Raw genomic sequence first — 19,790 nt, 5'->3', positions numbered from 1 at the left:
CAACTATAATAATTTTCATTAACGTTATTGAACAAGAATTATAAACCTTATTTTCAAACTTCTATTTCCTTATAAACAATTCATTTTACTTCTTATTTCTAATACATTATTAATTCTACCTTGCATCCTGCCTCATTCTGTTTTATCTCTTTTGGATGCCCAGTTACTTTTAATTAAATATTAATAACCATCTTTCAATTTATCCTGTAATTTGGAAACAAAAGAGAAAAGCGCTGCAGTGGTTCTTGACTTTCTGAGGGACAATATTTCTGTGCGGTGATGGAGGAATCTGAATGGCAATGCATCTATCTCAACAAATATCTGGCCTGAGCTGGCAGCACACTGATTGTCCTGCCACTCTTATCCTGTGGAGGTAGAAGATAATGTGTGGAGCTGTGTGGAAATGTCAAAACAGATAAAAGACTACCCTCTGTGTTTCGTACATCCAGGAGGGGTGTTCTTCTGGGAACCAGCATCTGCGAGAAGGAAAGATCAGCTGCTTAGACACAACAAATGTATTTCAGCTTTAGAGATGGGTCTCCCTTTCTGGGGTTTTTCTGAGGCCTCTGTGCCAGGGTATGAGCATCGGGCGTTCAGGTCACAGGCAATCTCTGCCTGACATTGTCTGAAAATCAGGAATCTCTGCAGCATGTTGAGCTGAGCATTCAAAAATCCCTTTTATCGTATGACTTTGGCGCTCTGGCAGCGTTACTAGAAGCACTAACTGAAGATGAGTCACTATTTATTGAGTCTACCCTCGCGACTCAAACAATGGGAGGGTCACTGCTGTGTCTCAAGATTTTTGGGGTGAGGTTTGGGGCATTTCCTGGCCTCCAATCATTGATTTGCTTATTAGTCAAGAAGAGAGTAAATGTCCTCCCCAGCTCAATGATAAAAGAAACATTTCATGCTGACTTTCCTTCTTGGTGCTGTTTTCGAGTTTAGATCATGGCTGCTCAGAATACCCTCAAGCAGTGATGGATGTGTGCAGTCAAGGATATTGTCACCTTACCAATAGAATGAGGAGGGACATTAAACATGATAACATGTCATTCTGAATCAACTTTAAAATCTCTTGTTTCAGGACAAGTTGTAAAGTGATTATTCATTTTAGATAGAAGTTGGTGCAGATTTATTCTTGTCTTCTGTTTCCTAAAAGTGATCGATAATAAGATTTTTTTAAGCTGCCTGAGGGATTGAGAATCTTTATCATCTGGGTGAGGTTGATACCTCTGACCAAGTCTGTGAAGTTTGTTAATGTGCGCAGTATACTAAACCAGGTTAGCCTTAGACCTCATTCTGCTTTGCAAATTAAAAACAAACAAACGACCCCCTCCATGTTCTTGGACTAATACATTTCAATATTTTCCGCTGTAATTAAAAAATGCTTGATTCAAACGGAAGCTTCATACTCATAACTTGAGAATGTGATGTTGTATGATGACCATTCAGGGAAAATGCTTTTTGTTCAAAACCAAACATGATTCTGCCATCTGCCACTCAGAGTTGTCTTAAAAAAAATGGCAGACAACACTTAGAAGATAAGAATTTTTCCTATTACATACATACCCAGAGAGACATGCTTTTTATATCTGGACATAGGTTCCCAGCACTGTGCATTAGTAAATTAACCACCTGTTTCAGAAAGATTTAAAAGACTTCACTGAGTTTTATTCAAATGAATCCTGCCTATGTAAAATTTATCTATTTTTATTTTATCTACAACAGTTCAGAAGGTGCTAAAGGACAAGAAGAGGTCAGAATTTATAAGTGTTTAAGAAGGAAATTTGGTGAACTAAAATTTTGTAATTACTGATGGAGTAGAGGATTGATCATTTTCTTTCAGGGTAATTGGTTCAAATCCAACCTGAGATGCTCAGCTGCAGATACACACATATGTGTGTGTATATATATCTCTATCTCTATATGAATTTTTATTCAGCTGAGTAACAGCTGACTGTCTAACTATTCATGTGCACAGAACTACTCAAGTAAGTATATGTTGGGAAATTAAGGGCCTAAGTCTGTCTTTTGTGGAAATTGCTACTATTTGATTTATAATGCAGCATACCGGTACACAGGTACTTTTAGAAAATGGCAGAGCTAAAACATTGGTGCCAGTAAGCCAGCTGTTAACACAGCTGGAATTAAACAAGGATTTCCCCCCTTTTCCCAAACAAACATGGAAAGTAAACTCTTATCGGCTTGTGTTCATTGGAAAGCTGGCAGGCTATTGACTACTGTCCCTTGTGCTGCCGAATCCTGCCTTGTTATCTTTTCTTCTCTCATCTGTAGCTACCTCTTGTCCCTCTACCTATCCGTACACTGTAATTTCTTTAGGGCAGACATCGTCTTTCTCTTATATGCTTGTGCATGCATAATCCCAGTCCATTAGCAGTCTTGAAACACACATTAAGTAACAGTCAATATCAGGAGAGATCTAGGACCACAAGCTAATACCTTCTATGCTATTGATAAGCCTATAATTAAATGGGTCACAGATTTAATGTAGTTTGCTTTATTTTTAAATTTATTATGATTTTACTAATATTATTTCTAATATAATTATGGATATAAGGAATTTTCATTCAAGCATAGCCATCAAAACTGTTTACAGTTCAAGCTCTGTTGAAATAGCTGATTTCTTTCCTCTTTTTATTTTGCCTCAAAGTGTTTAAGGTGCTATCTGAAATTAGAGAGAGAAAGAATTAAAAAAAAAAAAGCAAAAGAAAAAAAAGGAAGAAAAAGCAGAGATTGAAACTCCTTAAAGAAAGAGGGTTTTTTCGGAAAAATGACTCCAGGTTCTGGGGTAAACATTTAACCTTTTGGCTGATTCTTTTACCTGAATCTCTGAACTACTTGCTAATGAGAAAGTGGACCAGCCATTTTCTACCCTCAACCAGAACAAGCAAAACTGAGATTTCTATTTAAAGTGGGTAAGCTCTGACTTATTAAGGAGCATGGACCCTTGTAAGGACCTGATACATTTTGAGACAGCATTTCAAACATTACTTATTCAGTAGTTCTGGGTGATATATAAAGCCACTTTATTTTGTTATTTTAGAAAACTAATATTTCAATTGTGGCTTATTTTTTTCCTTTCTCACTTGCTTGCTACAGATACACTGAAACAAAAATGCATCCACAGCTGAAATAGATGTATGTATAGACAATATTTTGCTTTTTTGTAGCAAGGGAGTGGCCTGAGGGTTTCTTCATTACAGAGGCAATGAAAGATTTTTAAAAGGCTGGAGTTTTGAGACATTCTTTTCATCTCAAGCTTAAAGAGATTTTAACACCAAAAATTGGTAATAAAAAGTTATCTAAACAGGAATCAATTTTCAACATTTCATCATTGCAAATATTTTCCATTCGGAAAGTGACACCCAGCATTATCATAATATTTATGGGGTGTGGGACAAATATTGGGTTGGCAACATTTGAACATCACATAAAAGAGAAGACTGAGTAAGATTTCCAAAAACTCCCACAAAAACAGGTGATTGGATAATATAATACCCAATATATGATATCTATATATATCTATATCTATTCTAATGGTACAGTAGAACTTGTGATACAGACTGCAGTTCTCCTCATGTCCCTTTAGAATAGATATGGGAGGTTTAAATTACAGGAATTAGACTTCTATACAAAATGTTGATATTTATTTTCCATTAAAAAAACAATAAAAAGACATATGATCAAGCCACCAATAAAAAAAAAAAAAACAAAGGAATTACTGGCAGTAAATGCCATTTTATTTCTGTTTGGTAATAATACTAGGTAAGCAACTAATTTAAAGTTAGCAGAAGGAATTATTCTTTTACATAACATGCAATTAGCTTGTAAAACTCTTTGTCAGAAGCTATGATTGAAGTTGAAAGCATAAACCAGCCTCTGTGGATTAAGTTTTCTAACATTTCACAAGTGAATTAGGTGGGCATTTTTGCATTGTGGGAATGAGGACAGAAAAATTTCCCAAGATGAAAAAAGTGCTTGCAATAGTGTTTCTTGTATCTCCCCTTGAAGACATGTTCCAGGCCATCATTTAACACATGGTTCTAGATTGAGTCAATCACCACATCAGTTCTTAAATATCTTTATGAAAAGGTCCTTATTCAATGGAGGTTAAGGTGTAATTACCAATCTTATGTACAGTGTCATAAGTGAGAAGATGTCATATTTTAGATGCTGTTTCATCCATTTGAGTATCCACCTGAATTCTGAGACAATTTTGACTCTATTGGTAAATCAATTTTTGGGGAGGGCTATTTTTAAGAAGCTTTGGGAGGCCTAATAATCTTTAAACAGACAAATATCATGCCAGGCCTTTAGCTTATCTTAAGCTAAAACACCAAGTGGGTCTGGTTTGCCTATCCAAATAGTGCTTAGGAGTATCATCTAGGTAATGCTCCAACAACTCTGAAGAAACATACTGCTTTCCACAGCTAAGGAGGAAGAAAACCTAAAATGGCTGAAAGATTACTGTGGCTAAGGAAACAAATCCAGCTGCTGAGAAAACCAGAGAGACAAAAATATTTGCAAATTCTTCCTTATACCATATGTTCGTTGCAATACTGAATTAGACGTTGACTCCTCTGCGCAAAGCCTACTTTTACTGCAGGTGCCATCCGTTTCATGAGTCCCTGCTTGCCTTCAGAGGGCAATGGGAGGAGCTCCGTTGTGACAGGAATGCCTCGACTGGATACAGCAGGTAGCAGAGCAGGGTCCCTCTCACACAAACAGCAAGTTGCTGCAGCTCTTCTTGCTTCAAAGTGGTATTTCATCTCTTTTGAAATGGTATTCCATAGGGTAAAGGAAATATCATGCTGAGATTGTCAGCAACATTCCTCATTGCTCAAGTGGCTTCCTTTGAACAGCTGTTAAGATATGATTTTAGCTTCACATTTGCTCTGAAAGGATAGCAAATAATGAGAGCAAGTTGGAAAAAAAAATTTGAATTCCTAGGCAGACACCTTATTTGTATGGCACTTACGGTTGGCCAGCAGCAGCGCCCATTTTTTTTTAACTGACACTCAGACCCCGTGTCCTACTGTGTGAGATGAAACACAGCGAGGGAGTAATCGCTCCTCTTTCTTACCTTAGGGCAAAATGGCTGCTGTTGCTGCAGACTGAGTCTCAGGGGGAAACAAACCAAGCAGCACATTTTGCTCTGTCTGTGCATGTGCGCATAAAATACAATGGAAACCAAGAGCACGATCCAAATCCCATAAAACAAGCCGCTGTGAGTATTCCTGGAAAAGTCTTCTCGTATCCTTTCTAGCATCCCAGTGCAGGGAAGTGCCAATGGTGGAGCGACTGCAATAGCGCTTCTCATCCTAAAACGGGGAGCAGAAAGTCTTCAAGGGAGGGATGCAGGCAATGGTTTTAGCTTTTCAGCTCTGCGAAGAGCGGGGAGAAAAACAGTGCAAAGGCTTATCACTCTCGTATGACTGCTTTGGCTACAGTTGGTGACACAGCAGAAACCCTCCCCATCTCCCTAAAACCAGCAACGGGACGTAGTGCGGACAGAAAAGCCGCACTGAACGCTGCTTTTACAGCAAAAATGCAAAGGGAGAGAAGTGGTTTATGAATTATTTGATGTGTATGAGGTGTCTTAAAGCACAGTAAAAGTTAAGAAAGATGTTACATATCTGCAAGTTCAACAATTTTGTTGCTAATAACTCTATGACAATTTAGCATTGTGTTTTGTTACCACTTTTTCTGGAGTTGAACAAAATGCAACAACTACTTCCCTTTATGTATCTTAAGGGCATAATAGGGCAATGCTTGTTATTTGTAGAATAATGGCCAGAACAGCTTTGCATAACCAGTTACAGTCAAAACACATTTGCAATACTTGTATCAACTACTTATGTGGAACATTTTTGGCTCCTACCTGGTTTGCAGGAATTTTGGCTGAATTTCAAGACAAGCTTTTAAAGCTGCTTTGAACCAACATTACATCAACTGAAGCTAAGGAAAAGCTTTGCATGAATGAAAAATAAAAGCGGTACTTTGGAGTCTTATATGATCCATATAGCTATTTTGCTTTTTCCTTAAAACTTTGTATAAAAAGAAAATTAAAAAAATTTCAATCACATGTATCATTTGTCTTGAATCAGAGAATTTTCACAATTTCAACTCTGTGTGAAATATGATAACAGAAAAGCAGCCAAGCCCCTATTGTTGTTCAGTGTTAAGGTCTTTGATAGATTTAATTCTCTCTCTCATTTAAACTTATCAAAGTTACACTATATTATTTTTGCAGGATAATACTTTCTTCCTAGTTCATGTATCATATTAGAATTGAGATTATCTCATGACTATTTTGTATAATAACTCATTCCACAAATAAACAATTCACCATGGGGTAATCTACACAGGTAATACTGATACCATGCTCCAGGCTAAATCCAGCCCTGATTCTGCCACTATCATCCAAATGGAGCTGTATGAAATAAAGTGGGATTATCTGTATGCTAATCCTGTAAAATCAAGATGGAAAAATCTGTCCCTTAGATGTCAGTATAGATGTATAGGTCATAAAAGATAAGCAGTGTCTAGAGTTTGGTAGGTTACTTCCACGGTTGTATAGATTATTACTTGAAGGAGAGCTGTAGCAGTGCACTCTTTGCTGACACCTGGAAAGTACAGTAAATATTTTGCAGAACACGTCAACTGCTCTCAGCTTTGTTTTAACAGTGAACTTTTGTGAAGTGTGTTATTATTAAGGATTACCTACAACATTACCTTTTAATAGGACCATAGATCTTTAATTACAGCTCAATATGGTGCCAACTAAAATTGCTTTTGGAATGAAATATTTTTATTAAATGATATGAATAAGAAATTTCTTTCGGAGGTAAAGAAATCATAACTTCTCAGGGAGAAGTTAGGTGTGCAAAACTCCCACTGACTTCAAAGGATGCCAGTGTCTGCCCACTGATTAACATGGAATTTACCTAGTCTGCCACTACTATTTTTACTACCTTTAATGCCCATTAAAAATTCAGGTCCCTCTGTGATTGTTATATTTGTATTTGTTCTTTAAATTCACAATGGTGTCAGCTGTAATTATGTAAGAGATATCATCCCAGGGAAGTGGCTCAGCATGGCATCTTTTTCTGCTGTCAAAGATCAAGGCAGTGGAGAAACAGCAGGTTGGGGGAGAGACGGTTTTCTTCAAGAAACAAGAGTGTTCACCAAAATGATATTAAAACTACAACTGGAATTTCTTGCCAGTTGGAACATGAATGTCCATTACTGTCATTGCAGCGGCAATTTCAGCTCCAGCTTTGTTAGCTTCCCTGCAATGACCTTTCCAAACACTTTTCTCCTCAGGCTCTGAGACTGCCTGTGGTAGCGGGGCTGTGCAAAGGGAGGCAACTTTGTGCCTCAGCGATGGAGCTCAAATGCTGTAGTGATGGGAAAGTTTTTAAAATGTGCAAAACTGCATATTATTGCTTGGAGGGATATTTTAGGCGTTTCCCAAAGGGGTAATTCCTAGGACCAAAGCTTTAATTTCCTTTATGCTCAGTTCAGAGGTCAGCCAGGAGGAGGCCCACAGAGCAGGAGACCTGGGGCAGACAGCATATCTGCTCCTGAGAGCGTATAATTCAGTTAAATACTTTCCTGTTAGTTTAATCGTCAACATTTTATTTTGCTTTGCTTTTGAAACAGCAGCTGACTTTTATACGGGAACATTTTTTGGACTGTACCCTTGGATTACACCCATGAGTGGAAAGGCAATATATCCTACTCACTCCTAAACTTTTATTCAAGGTGAAGAGGAAATCTCTGCCAAAGAGACCGAGCTGCACTAGGAAAATGTTCTTTGCAGCTGTGTCCTGAATGGATGTGTAAAGAGGTAACGCTTCAACTGCAAGGCAAGAGAAAAAGGGGACACTGTTTTCACAGCAAATATTTTCCAGCCCACTGATGTAAAACCCAGTGTTTCCTTATTAGAGTACACGACACAGGGAATTCTTTCACACTTGCAGATACACTGGGCAAAGCAAATATGCACGTGCATTTGGTGAAGCTGCATCAAAACAGCTGCTTGTTTAAGCAGTCCTTTCCGCTCTTTGTAAGTATAAAAGATGATTGGCAAGCAAGGTTAGTATTGGTCCCAAGGCTGTTCCACAGGCTGTCAATTAAAAGATAAAATTAAGGTGATTTTGCAAGTGAAATTGAATTTGCATTCTTTGTATGCAAATTTGCCTAACTGACATGTTCTTATTACAAAGATTAAAACATGGAGAAAGCTGCCTTTGTATCATTCCCCTTACCCTCTCTTGACTGGCATTACTGTCCTCGTGCCTTTTTTCTTTTTTCAACTGTCTCTGCTTTCCTCTCAGATCTGGGGTACCAACACAGTGTTTCAAAGGTAAGATTGCAACACATTGGCTTTTACTAACTAACTTGAAAAACCATACAAAGTGAAGGAGCGGTAGCATAGGCGTCAGTCTGGCTAGACTGCCTACCCAAGAGCTCTGTCAGGTGGAGACAGTTTGCGTTGAAATTCATGACAGTACATCCATGCTGGCACCGCCATGGAAGTTAACTAGTTTAAAGGTAACACTGATACTGACTCCCTACTCTCTAATCCTCCAAATACACAGATACAATTTATCACATCCCTGACTATTGTACTTGCTTCTGTCCTTCAGAAATAACTTTTTTCCTGTGGTCTAGAAGCAGTTGTAATGCTGGCATTGGTTAGCTGGCACACTTGTAAGTTTGAATGTTTTTGCAGTAGTAATTCAACAGGAATTTTACTTCCTGCAGTTACTGAGTCTCACAGCGCATGGTGAATATTTCCGAAACGGCTATGTTGTCTAGTAGCACGGACTGAGAGGAACGCACTTGTAGAGTGAAATGGTAGTGAGGATGCCACATTTCAGGCTTTTTCTGTTTTTATTAATTCAGACTGCCTTGCATGTGCTGAACTTGCATGCCTTGTATGTTTGCAGTTGGGGTGCATCATCTGTGCTGCTGGCGTGCATCTTCTGGGCTAGTTCTACCCAAAAAGAACAAAGTTCATGCGAGAGCTGGGGTTTAGGTAGTGCCACAATGCTGACAAACAGCAATATCAGAGGGCTGGGGAAGACGATGAAATAAAGGTTGCTTAAAGGTTGCCTAAAACCTCTTAGTCTAAAACAGCAAACAGTGCTACACATTAATTAAAGCATTATGGTTTATTGCAGACAAAAGGAATGGAGCTGGATGACTGAATGGTGCATTCCCAAGAGTAGGAAATTTGGATTTTTTTTTTTTTAATCAGATTTAAAGAATTTTTTAGTTTTACCCTGGGTTTTCAGTGCTAACTGTTTAACTGCAGAATTGCCTTCAGTTACCAGTACACTCTAATTTTTAACACCAGCATAAGTTGGGCATATATGCAAAAAGTTATAACCTACCCGAGTTTTTGCAATCTATTTTCACAGCCCATTCCCTTAGGCAATCCAACTTGTGATTTCGTTTTTCACTATACTTTATGGAAAAGTATAGGTAGCTTAAAGTGACAAGAAAAAAGCAGTCAGGAATGTTTGCATTTTTCTTCTGCTAATATGTTGCTAGCTTATTAGATTATGTTCACAAAGGAATGCCACAAGTAATTTGCCTAAGTTTGTGAAATGCTCATATAACAAATTTCAGATTAGCATTTTTGATGTATACCAAGCTTTCATACCAGAATAAGCAATTAATTAAAAATTTCCTTAACTTACATTATCTTGCTGACAGATTTTTTTTTTTTTACAATTATTTTTGAAAAAAATAATGTGGGTGGGTTTTGGTTGTGGGTTTTTTGTGTGTAGGGGTTTTTTTTGGTGTGTTAGACTCCTTTCTGAATGTGTTTTATAACGTCAAAGAGACTGAGAGGGCATTTCTCACTCCATTTCCTCTGGCTATAATTTACCACAGCATTGTGGATGTATGTGATCTATAACATAGGGAGGAAAAAAAAAAAAGTATTTCTCATGATATTGATATTACTGGGTATACTGAATAAAAGACTACTAACTTAAACTCCAACCCTGGTGGAACACATGCCATTTATGTTTTAATTAAAGAATCTGAAAGGGCTATACTTCTGAGTTTATTTCTTAGTTAATTTTTATATTCACAAAGATTAATTGTACAGGGCAAATAAGATAAACTCTCTTGTATAGAAGTGAAAAAAAGTGGTCTGTGTACAATATATATTTGCAAAGTCACCAGCCCAGTTACAGTGATAATTTTATGCTGGCAGCTAGCATCTGGCATGCTGACCTCACGAACTGACAGAAAATCTGCACATAAAACATAGATTCAACTTATTCAGGGGAAAAAGTTGGGAAAGTTTGTGCTTACCACACGAAACTGTCCTGTGTGCATATGTCAGAGGGATGATGTTTCCCTGGCAACACCTGGGAGAGCATGTCTCATTGGGAAGGCAGGTTGTCTCTGGAGACTGAGGGTTCCCCTGGCCTCTCTGTTTCCCTCAGGTGGCCCCGAAGCTGCTGCCTCTCACTGATGGATGGGAGGTGAGCTCTCGCCCCTTCAGGGCTGGAGATATTCAGCTCTGTGGTCATAAAGCCTTTTTCATTCCATTTTTTTTCTTCCACTTCCCAGCCCAGCTGCCTCCCTCTGCTTCAGTATGTTTTTCTGCAAATGTCTGAGCCAGAGAACGGGTGCCCTGTGTTTTCCCAGGAAAGCCTGCCTGTACTTTCTCTGAGATGAAATTCAGGCAGACAAAAGTAAAAATTTAAGCTTTAGGCAACGGCTTCCACTGAAAGGTGCTTGTGGCTATGATATTACTGTATTTTCTCCAGGATGCAGAATGTTTTAAAGCAAACATTAGCTGTAGCCTGGGACCCCATAGCATCCTCTTCATCCTGTTGGATCCCTTGTCTTTCATCCTGCCCAAGCTCTCCTTACCAGAGTCTCAATTTATCCCCATTTTTTAGCAATTTGCTGCGATGGTATCACTAGGAACATTCCCTTGTCCTTCACAGAAAATGAACTGAGGTTTTGTGTGAGTGTTTTGGGCTTTATGGCTTTTTTTTAGGCACTCTTGCTACACAACACTGTGCTACTGTACCAGGAGGATATAGTACTACTGTTTCAGGTCCAGCTATGGGGAGACTCCTTTTTCTTTCAAAGCAGCCCCTTTTCGAGATTCTTAGCTATAGGAATTGTAGCAGCTTTTACGAGGCTTTGGCGCTGATGTGAGTGCTCATGCCCTAAAGGGAAAACAGGCTTTATCCCTACTCTTCCTGCAAGTGGGTACTCAGAGCCTTGGAAGAGAGCACAGCATCTCAGCAGAGCCATCCTAATTAGAAAGAGCCAACAGGTTTCCACTTCATTTGAACTGCCATTTTTCACCTGCTTATTTGGAGGGGACAAATCCAGCTGTTCTCCCTCCCTTCAAAAGTGAGAAATTCACTGTACGGTGTTATTACTAGGGTCAGAAGTAGGTTTCTACTCTCAGTAGAGAGTAGAAGAAACAGAAAATGAAGCTTATCAGTTTCATTAGGGGAAGTTGCATTTGGGGGAATTATTTCAAGATTGTTTGTCCGAGGCATGTTTTAAAGATTTCTTATGCTTTTAATTAAGAAGCAACAAATATCCAAAGTTCAGGTGCTGACAAAACATTATAAAGAAAATACAGCCAACCTTAGTATCAAAGAGATACTATTTCATTCTTTCAGCAACGAATGTAGTTGTGTTGGCAATGATGGGCACAGACTGAATAAGGAGCCAAAACCATATGAAAATAACAAAATGATGCCTGCTGTCACATCTCCTTGAGTTATGATCTCATCATGATTTCCAGGCTGTCAGGCTTTACCTTGTTAGTAGCTTGATAGGAGAGCTGATAAGAGAAACCCATTACATTTGTAGGAAGAGGTATTTATGGATAAGTAATTGGTGCTGCCATTCCCTCCCCTTCCACAGCCCAAATCAGTGCTACACCTTACCCCCACTATTCAGCTTGTGGGTTTTGGGCTGCCAGAGGGTGACACAGCAACCAAATCCTGGCCCCTGACACTGATTAACTTTCCCACAGCAGGTTTCACCAAAGAGGCCTATTAATCAGAGGTGCCCTGCTCAGGTTCTAAACTGGACAATTAAATTTTCCCTGCCTACATTATCTTTGTAGTTTTAATTTCTTTACAGCTTTTTTTCCTTCTTTTCTTGTTAATACACATGATTTCCTGAAATGGTGTGCAATATTTCTTTGTTGTCATACATGTGTCCACTTCAGATACATCTGTATTTGAACCATGGTAATTCTGCTCCATATGACATTTGTATAGCCCTTGCAGACACTCTAGGAACCGATAAATATATCTGTTTCCTTGGTGATATAACAGTGATTCATGATATATCATCCTTCACCATACTTTATAATAAATATGGCTGCATTTTTTATGCACTTAGAAATGCATAAGAGCTGCATCGTTTATGGTGGCATTGCCCTCAGCATAGAAGACCCAGAGACCTGGAGAACATCCTTCAATTCAGAGCTTTTCCATGCCACCACCTAATCAGTACATGGAGGGCAGGAAACTGCCTCTCTGATAAGAAAGGGTGCAGGTCCTGAATATTTTCTTTGTTCTGGGACACAACACATCTTTTAGCTGCCACAGCTTTTAGCTGGTTCTTTGCTATTACTCCAAAAATAAGTTCAGCCTGAGCTTAGGTCACCAGAGCGATCCAAAAACATGGACATAAATTCCAAACAGTCAAATAAAACTTCACACATCAAATGAGAATACAGAGCAGAAAGATTAGATTCAAGGCATTCTGATCCAGGCTGTTGCGCTGATGTAATTTCCATCCCTCAGAAAGGTTAAAAGGAAGAAATAATAAAAAATGTTGTAAATAAGCCTATCACTGAGATCTGTACCTGGGGAATATTGATTCAGTGCTACTAACCCAGAGGAAAGACAGGGGTTCTTGCATTTACTGTAGAAGTAATAAGGTGAAGTTGTACTTGTCAATGATGTTCCACTCCAAACACAAACACTGAATCAATATTCAAGGCTGTTGTTTCCTACTGGAAAAGTCCACAGCAGGAGAAGTTGAGGAATGAATTGCTCTGCCCACGTAGATTTTAACACATATGCTATGGGAATATGTTAGTTCTGTGCTTTTTACCCAGGCATTGAGAGAGGGCTCTTGGACTTTGATGTGTTCAGGTTTTGCTTGTAAGGATAGTTCAGACACTGCTGTGAGATTACCACTGCTGAGAATCTAAAGGGAATCTAGATACTGAATTTTAATGTAGCAGTACAGCGAGACCTTTTTAACACAACACCTCCCTTTGCAAAGCACCAGATCTGCCAGCACGGGGAGTGGGGGGCAGCTGGGGCAGGTCTGCAGCAGCCTGACAACAGTAAGGGGGCCGGAGACCTTCCCTTATCTCATTAACTTCTATCACTTGGTAAGTGTGAGGAGGAGAGAGGCCAGAGAAAGGAAAAGGGAGAGATGACGTATGGAAAGGGGAGGGAAAGAGAACAGACACCAGGCTAGAAGCAAATACTGCATTAGCCTTGGGACCTGAAACAGTTTTTGCTGCCTTGTAGAGCAATATATAAAATTAACTATTTTCATAATTAAAATAATAAGATATTAGAGCTTGTCCAATAAAATGAGTTTTCATATCTGGCACAGCATTGGAATCCAAACTTGTTTTCAGTAGAGATGCAGCACAAAATTTGGGTCCAGTGTGAGTCTTTGTGTATCTACATATTTAGGTCAGATGAAGTGATTCAAGTGTAATGTTGTGCTTGGTGTATGTAATGCTGACTTCTTTCTCTGCCTCATCCTCCCCTCTTTTGGCAGACTTGAGCAGGAAAAGACTTTGTCTGAATAGGAAAGTCAATATCCTCTTAACATCACCATTTTTCTAACCCTGCTCATGACAATAGCTGGCTGCCGGCACAATGTTTATAGAGATGATGAGATGGGCTAGAAAGCAAGACAATACCATTGGCTTTGCTGATGTTCAGTTGAATAAAGCTCTATCCCTGAGTGGGGGAAATATTCAGAAATAGAAGTGAGTCAGATTTTCCTGCTGCCTTGCAGTTACTTACCGTTAACAGTCACTTACTCTTGGGGATGTTGTGTGCAAAGCATTCGTTTCCTTAATGCGCTTCATATTCATGGTGGTGCTGTTAATGAGAGCTGTTAGTGACTGACTGCGGGACTGCAGTCATACTCTCTGTCTTGCTACCTCCCACATTTCTCAGTGTTATTTCGTCATAGCCCATATGCACGTGTTGAGGACAGCTCTTCCAGGCACTCTGAAGGCTTGGCAGTGCAAATGTTAGTACATGGCAACCTCAGGATTTGTGGTTTAGGGCACAAATGCCCAGTGTACAAGCCATTCCACGATCCTCATTCACGTGGATGCTAATGATGAAGTGTGGACACAGAAATGCTGAATGTTTCTGTGCATGGGGTTTTGCTCCACTCTGAAAGAGCATGCTGCATATATCACCGCAGCCATGAGTGCAAAATGGCTGGTCACTACAAGTGCTCCCATAGCCACTTTTCATACTTGCTTTTCCCACTATACAAAATCTAATTTTCCTTAATGTCACTCTGCTAGTACATTATCATCCACTTCTATGCCCTTTCGTGCTGCTGAAATGGTGAGAAAAATGTACAGGAGCAGGGAATTAAGTATCTCAGAGTGTTTTGTGAGTTGAGGGCTAGTGTCTTAATCATTGCGACAGTCTACTTTTCTGCTTTCCAGCCAAAATGAAGTCCAAGTAAATATAAAGGGACATTATTGCTTTTTCCTTGATTCTGGAATATTTTCTATTTTTTTAACACTGTAGGCCTTATTCTAAACATTTATTAATGTCACTGCTACAGAAAGGCTCCACTGAATCCTGGTTCCTCTTTCTCTTTATCGCAGATTAAACATCACAGAAAGCTACAGAAACTGCACCCAGGACTTTTCAAAGTGGTGTGCCCACAGTTGTGAGGCTGGCAGTGCTTCACCTGCTGAAATATTTGTTTGGCTCAGCAGCCCCAGGCACCTCATAGTTTAATTGCATTTCTCGCGCTCTTAGTACGGTCTCACCCGCATGGATCAGCAGAGCACCTGAGGGTCCGTATCCTTGGGGTTAGCACAAATCTTGTCATCCCTTTACCAGTGTACACAGCATCCCCTAACATTTCATGACTTAGTGCTCTGGTACTGCCATGATAACTGAACTTTAATGTTTGGACAGGTGTAGCATATTACAAGTTTTTAAAAGCATTTTAAAGATCTGAACTTGTAAGTAACATCCCTACTACTATATGCACAAGCCTTTAATTTTTTCTTTTTCTTTTTTTTCTTTTTTCCTGTAAGGGACCTCACAGACCTCAGAATAGGTTTTATGCAAAAGTCTAAACAGAGCAAATGGGGCAGAAGATATTTCCTCTAATTCTTGCTGGAAATGGATATTAGGGAAGGTATGGCATGGGAGAGGAAAAAACATTTGTTGATGTTCTGTTTCCTATGGCATTTCCTTTCAGCTCACATCATTGTATTGAAAGGCAACATACACTAATTCCTGACTGTGATGTACAGTTATTCGTGATATTTTCACTGGGTGCAGTACAGTTTCTCAGTTTCTCATGTAAGTTAGCTGATCATCCTATGCCATCAGCAATTAAAAAAAAAAAAAAAGGGCTTTGGGTTTTCATGTATTTACTCACAAATGACAAATTTGTAATACAGAAGAAAGCATCAAAGCATTTGTCTTAATCCTCATCTATCACAAGCTGTAACATTTCAGCCTTCTATAGGGCAAAAATACCTGGTGAAAACCTCTTTGGTGTCTGGCAAAGGTATATCTTCTAGAGAAGTGTCCAGTCTTGACATGACGGAGTAAAACTAGACTCTTGGTAGACTGTCCCAGCAGTCTCACCATGTGCATATTATTATTAGTGTACAATCTGTCTGTCTTCACTTCAAGCCATTCGTTATTTTTTGACAATTCTCAGTTACAAAACTCTTAATAATCAGTGTTTTCTTTCATACATACATCAGTGAAATTACTTCTCAAGATCCACCCTCCCACCCCCTAACAAAAAAATAAAAATACGCACCACATTTCTCGGTAAGATAAATAGGCCAAACTCTTTCAGTTCTTCTTCTTCAGTCTGGAATTTTCCAAAACTACAAGTTGCACCCGCTGTAATGCTCCTCATACGGCCTCCCCCGCTGCTCCCCTCACACGCATCATTCTACAAATACCGGACCTGCACTCCCGCTTTGTTTTGTCGAAGGCATTGTACACAACTGACATGGCTTTCAAAAGACACTTACACCCATTTAAAATAAGGACAGAATCTCATCTTGATTTTATGGTGGGTTGCAAAATTCACGTACTGTTTTTACTGGATACCGAGCAGTGGGAAACCTGACTTAAAACATGCAGGAGGTTTCTGCAGCTCCAGCAGGGAGGGTAAGATGCATATGCATATAGGCCTGTTGCAGTTTTGAGGAAAATACTTCAGTGCCAGTTAAAGGCAACTCTCAAAGCATTCATAGCAAAGGCAGTCTTAAGCTGCAAAAATTCAGATCAAGTTCTGTAACAACCTAAGGAGAGTTTAGGATGGTTTATGTAGGAATTTGTAGCTATTCTTCAAAGCTCTGGAATTTAAAGAGCTTCTAAAATTCAGATCTAGGCTTTTGGCTTAGGTTTAACTCTAATTTACACAGAGCTGTGAATGTAATGTCTTGTCCCAGCCTCCTCCCAACTTTCTCCACATTTTCCTTCCCTTAGACCAGCCACACTAAATTGCTTCCATGAAAATAAACAGTTCATTAAAAAATACCAACTGTGGAAACAGAACACCCTTTTATTGCTCTAATATGACATTCTGGTATAGATATGAAATTAGTTTTGTTAATGATATTAAAGCACAGAACAAGAAAAAAATGGGCCTTGATTTTGGGTCTTGCTCACACCAGACCCAAACACTAGCTAGTTTCACATGAAGAACATGCTGTTAGGTTAACCAAGCCTATTAAAGGCAAAAATCAATACCAAACAATCCTCTGGTAGACCTATTTATACCATATTTTGTTTATCTTACCTTACATATTTTCAGTTTCCAAGCTCTTCCTAAATAATTCTGGTTTTATTCCTCACTCTGCATTGCACTCTCTTAACTTTGTAGGTTAACCTTGTGTCAGTTCAACTTTGGGAGGAGACCCTCCTAATACTATTGTGGCTACATAGTTTATTACAACTAACTTTACATCAAGTCCCAGAAAATTGTGGGACACCACCCAGACAATTCTTGGAAAACAATGTAACCTACTTGGTTTTTTGAAGTTACCTGAAGACCCAAATACTGGAGTAGACGTAACACGGGGAGGATCCAATGTGGCAACTGCCCTGTTACTCTGGGAATAACGCTAGGTAATTCTCTCTCTCTGGTTGGGGGATATTTGAGATGGAAATCACTATAAATATAAAACAAACCTTATAACTCTGTAAATACGGTTGTCTCCAGAACAGTTTATAATATTCTATAATAATATCCGATCAAATGCCTACCTGTCAGCAAAATAAACACCCTTTGAAATAGCATAGGTAACTGATAAGAAAATTATTAAAATCTTAAGAGAAAAGAAAATTTATCCTGTGGAAAACAATAGGGTCAAACCCTTAAAAATGCTGGCCACCTAAAAAAAAAACACTGCAGAGAAATGCTGATTTTGATTTTAGGAAGCGCTGCATGTATCTTTGACATGCTGTCTACCGAAGGGAAGGTTTGATAGTTGAACACATGAACCTCAGCCACCCATAATGGTTGGCTTGTAGTGACACACTGGGCAGTAATGTGCTGGGGTGGGTGGTGTGGGGGAACACACTGCTACCTCTAGCAGGGAGCTAGGCTTGGCTGGGGGATGGTCTTTGCTCCATAAAAAAGAGCAACTAAATTCTCTTCTAGTTAGTCTGACAGTAAATTAACCACAAATATTTTTAAATGTGGAAATGAAATAAATAAATTTATCTTGATTTTGGGGCTATTTTTCTTAAGGACTGTGTTGGCATGGACTTTACTAAAAAGAATATTCCACATATTCCTTCCTTAATAATTAATAATTCTCCTTCTAACTTCTAATTAATTTTGCACATTCTCCGAGATGTACTTTCCCCTTCCAGAAAAGCCATTTCCTCTGCTTTGTATCAATTGTTCATTTGCTGCTCTTTCTTGAGATTTCTCATTCCTGATTCATGAATCCATTAAAAGACTTTCCTTTGAAACGTTGCCCCCACCACTGTGTCAATTATTTTCCAGTGTTGGTGCTGGCAAGTAGAACTTGTGGCTCTCCTGAACAATTAACCTGGCAGTTATCAATAGCAAACACCGAGCACTGTAACAAAATGGGACCGAGCTGGGACCCGTAAGGCAATGGATTGTACAATACAGCTAATGGAAAATGTGATTGTAAAATGGTTAGCCCATCTGACTTCTTTGAATCCTTGGCAGATGACACACTTAAGTAATGGGTTTAGAAAGCTCAATCTCCTGCCTTCCTGTGTTCTGGGCGCCGTGGAAAAGCAGTAATGCCTATATATGTACAGGTGTGCGTGTATATTTAAACAGGAAATGGCAAGCATCCTGTAACACCATTCTGTATGACTGGGTTTCTTTAAAATATGTGGATCAGTGGGTGGAAATAGGGGTCTTTTAAATCAAAATCAAACTCAGACAATAAATCAGTTGTTTTACAGAAATCTTTAGGTGGATAGCGTGATGTTTGTGCTCAAACCCACCCTGCTTGGAGCCCAGTGCTCCATTGCACATAAGCAGGCTCACTGCTTTTATAGAGAGTCCTCACCACTGTGCCCAGCCTGCACTTTTCTCTGTGAGCTTGCCTGTAACATGATGTGCCTGAGCTCCTCCAGACACAAGGCAGGCAACGGTAACAGGCTGCTTTATGTGCTCACCATGCAGGAGCTGGTCCTACGAGGGCTCAATGCCGCAGTGCAACATCCTCCTGCATAGCACGGCTATGCATGTACAGCCATCTCTTACTGCATTTTTTGAAACAATTGTCTCTTGCTTCCCCCTTCGTGACTTCTCTGAAATCAGCCGGTTTACTGTGGCTCACCAAACTCCGTGCCTGGGCTTGGCAGAATATGTGCTGCACTGAAGAAGGGAACCGGATCCTAAACCAGTGATCTCAGCAGTAAAGCATACTGAGACTTTAGATCTGAACTGCTGTTTGTGTGTGTCACATTGCTTTCTACAGTAGATTACATTGTTTTGCATCTTTTAAGGGATAGGAAACTCTTTTGGTGCGTAATGAAAAGTTGCTTTGTAACCGAATGCAAATACTCAGTACCCTTGGCAATTGATTTCTACTCTCTATCCCATTGAAGGGTGGTTAATTATCTGATTCAACACCAATTCCTTATGATGGCAGTTGACAGAGACAGGCACTGGATATCTGAGATTGGTCCAGGATTCTGAAATTGTCCATCATCTCAAAACATGATCTGACTTGGTTGGTGCTAAAGAACATCTGAAGGTTATTATAACTTGTATAAGGTTACAGACAAGCCTGCATTTAGTACTGTACTACATACTTTGTGAAGTGTAACAGCACTAAAGTTATACATTAGCTCTATGAAATTGAAGAGTTCTTGCATATTACATTAATACCAGTTAATAAGGAATTAGTGCCACCTAATGTAAAAATGTAACCCAAGTGTCTCTGATAGTATAAGGGAAGACTTTCTCATTCTCTCTCTTCTATTTGCAATAAACAT

The sequence above is a fragment of the Aptenodytes patagonicus genome, chromosome 1 (genome assembly GCF_965638725.1).
Source record: "Aptenodytes patagonicus chromosome 1, bAptPat1.pri.cur, whole genome shotgun sequence".
Classification (NCBI taxonomy): Eukaryota; Metazoa; Chordata; class Aves; order Sphenisciformes; family Spheniscidae; genus Aptenodytes; species Aptenodytes patagonicus.
The sequence above is the reverse complement of the archived record's forward strand: the minus strand, read 5'-3'. Positions refer to the sequence as shown.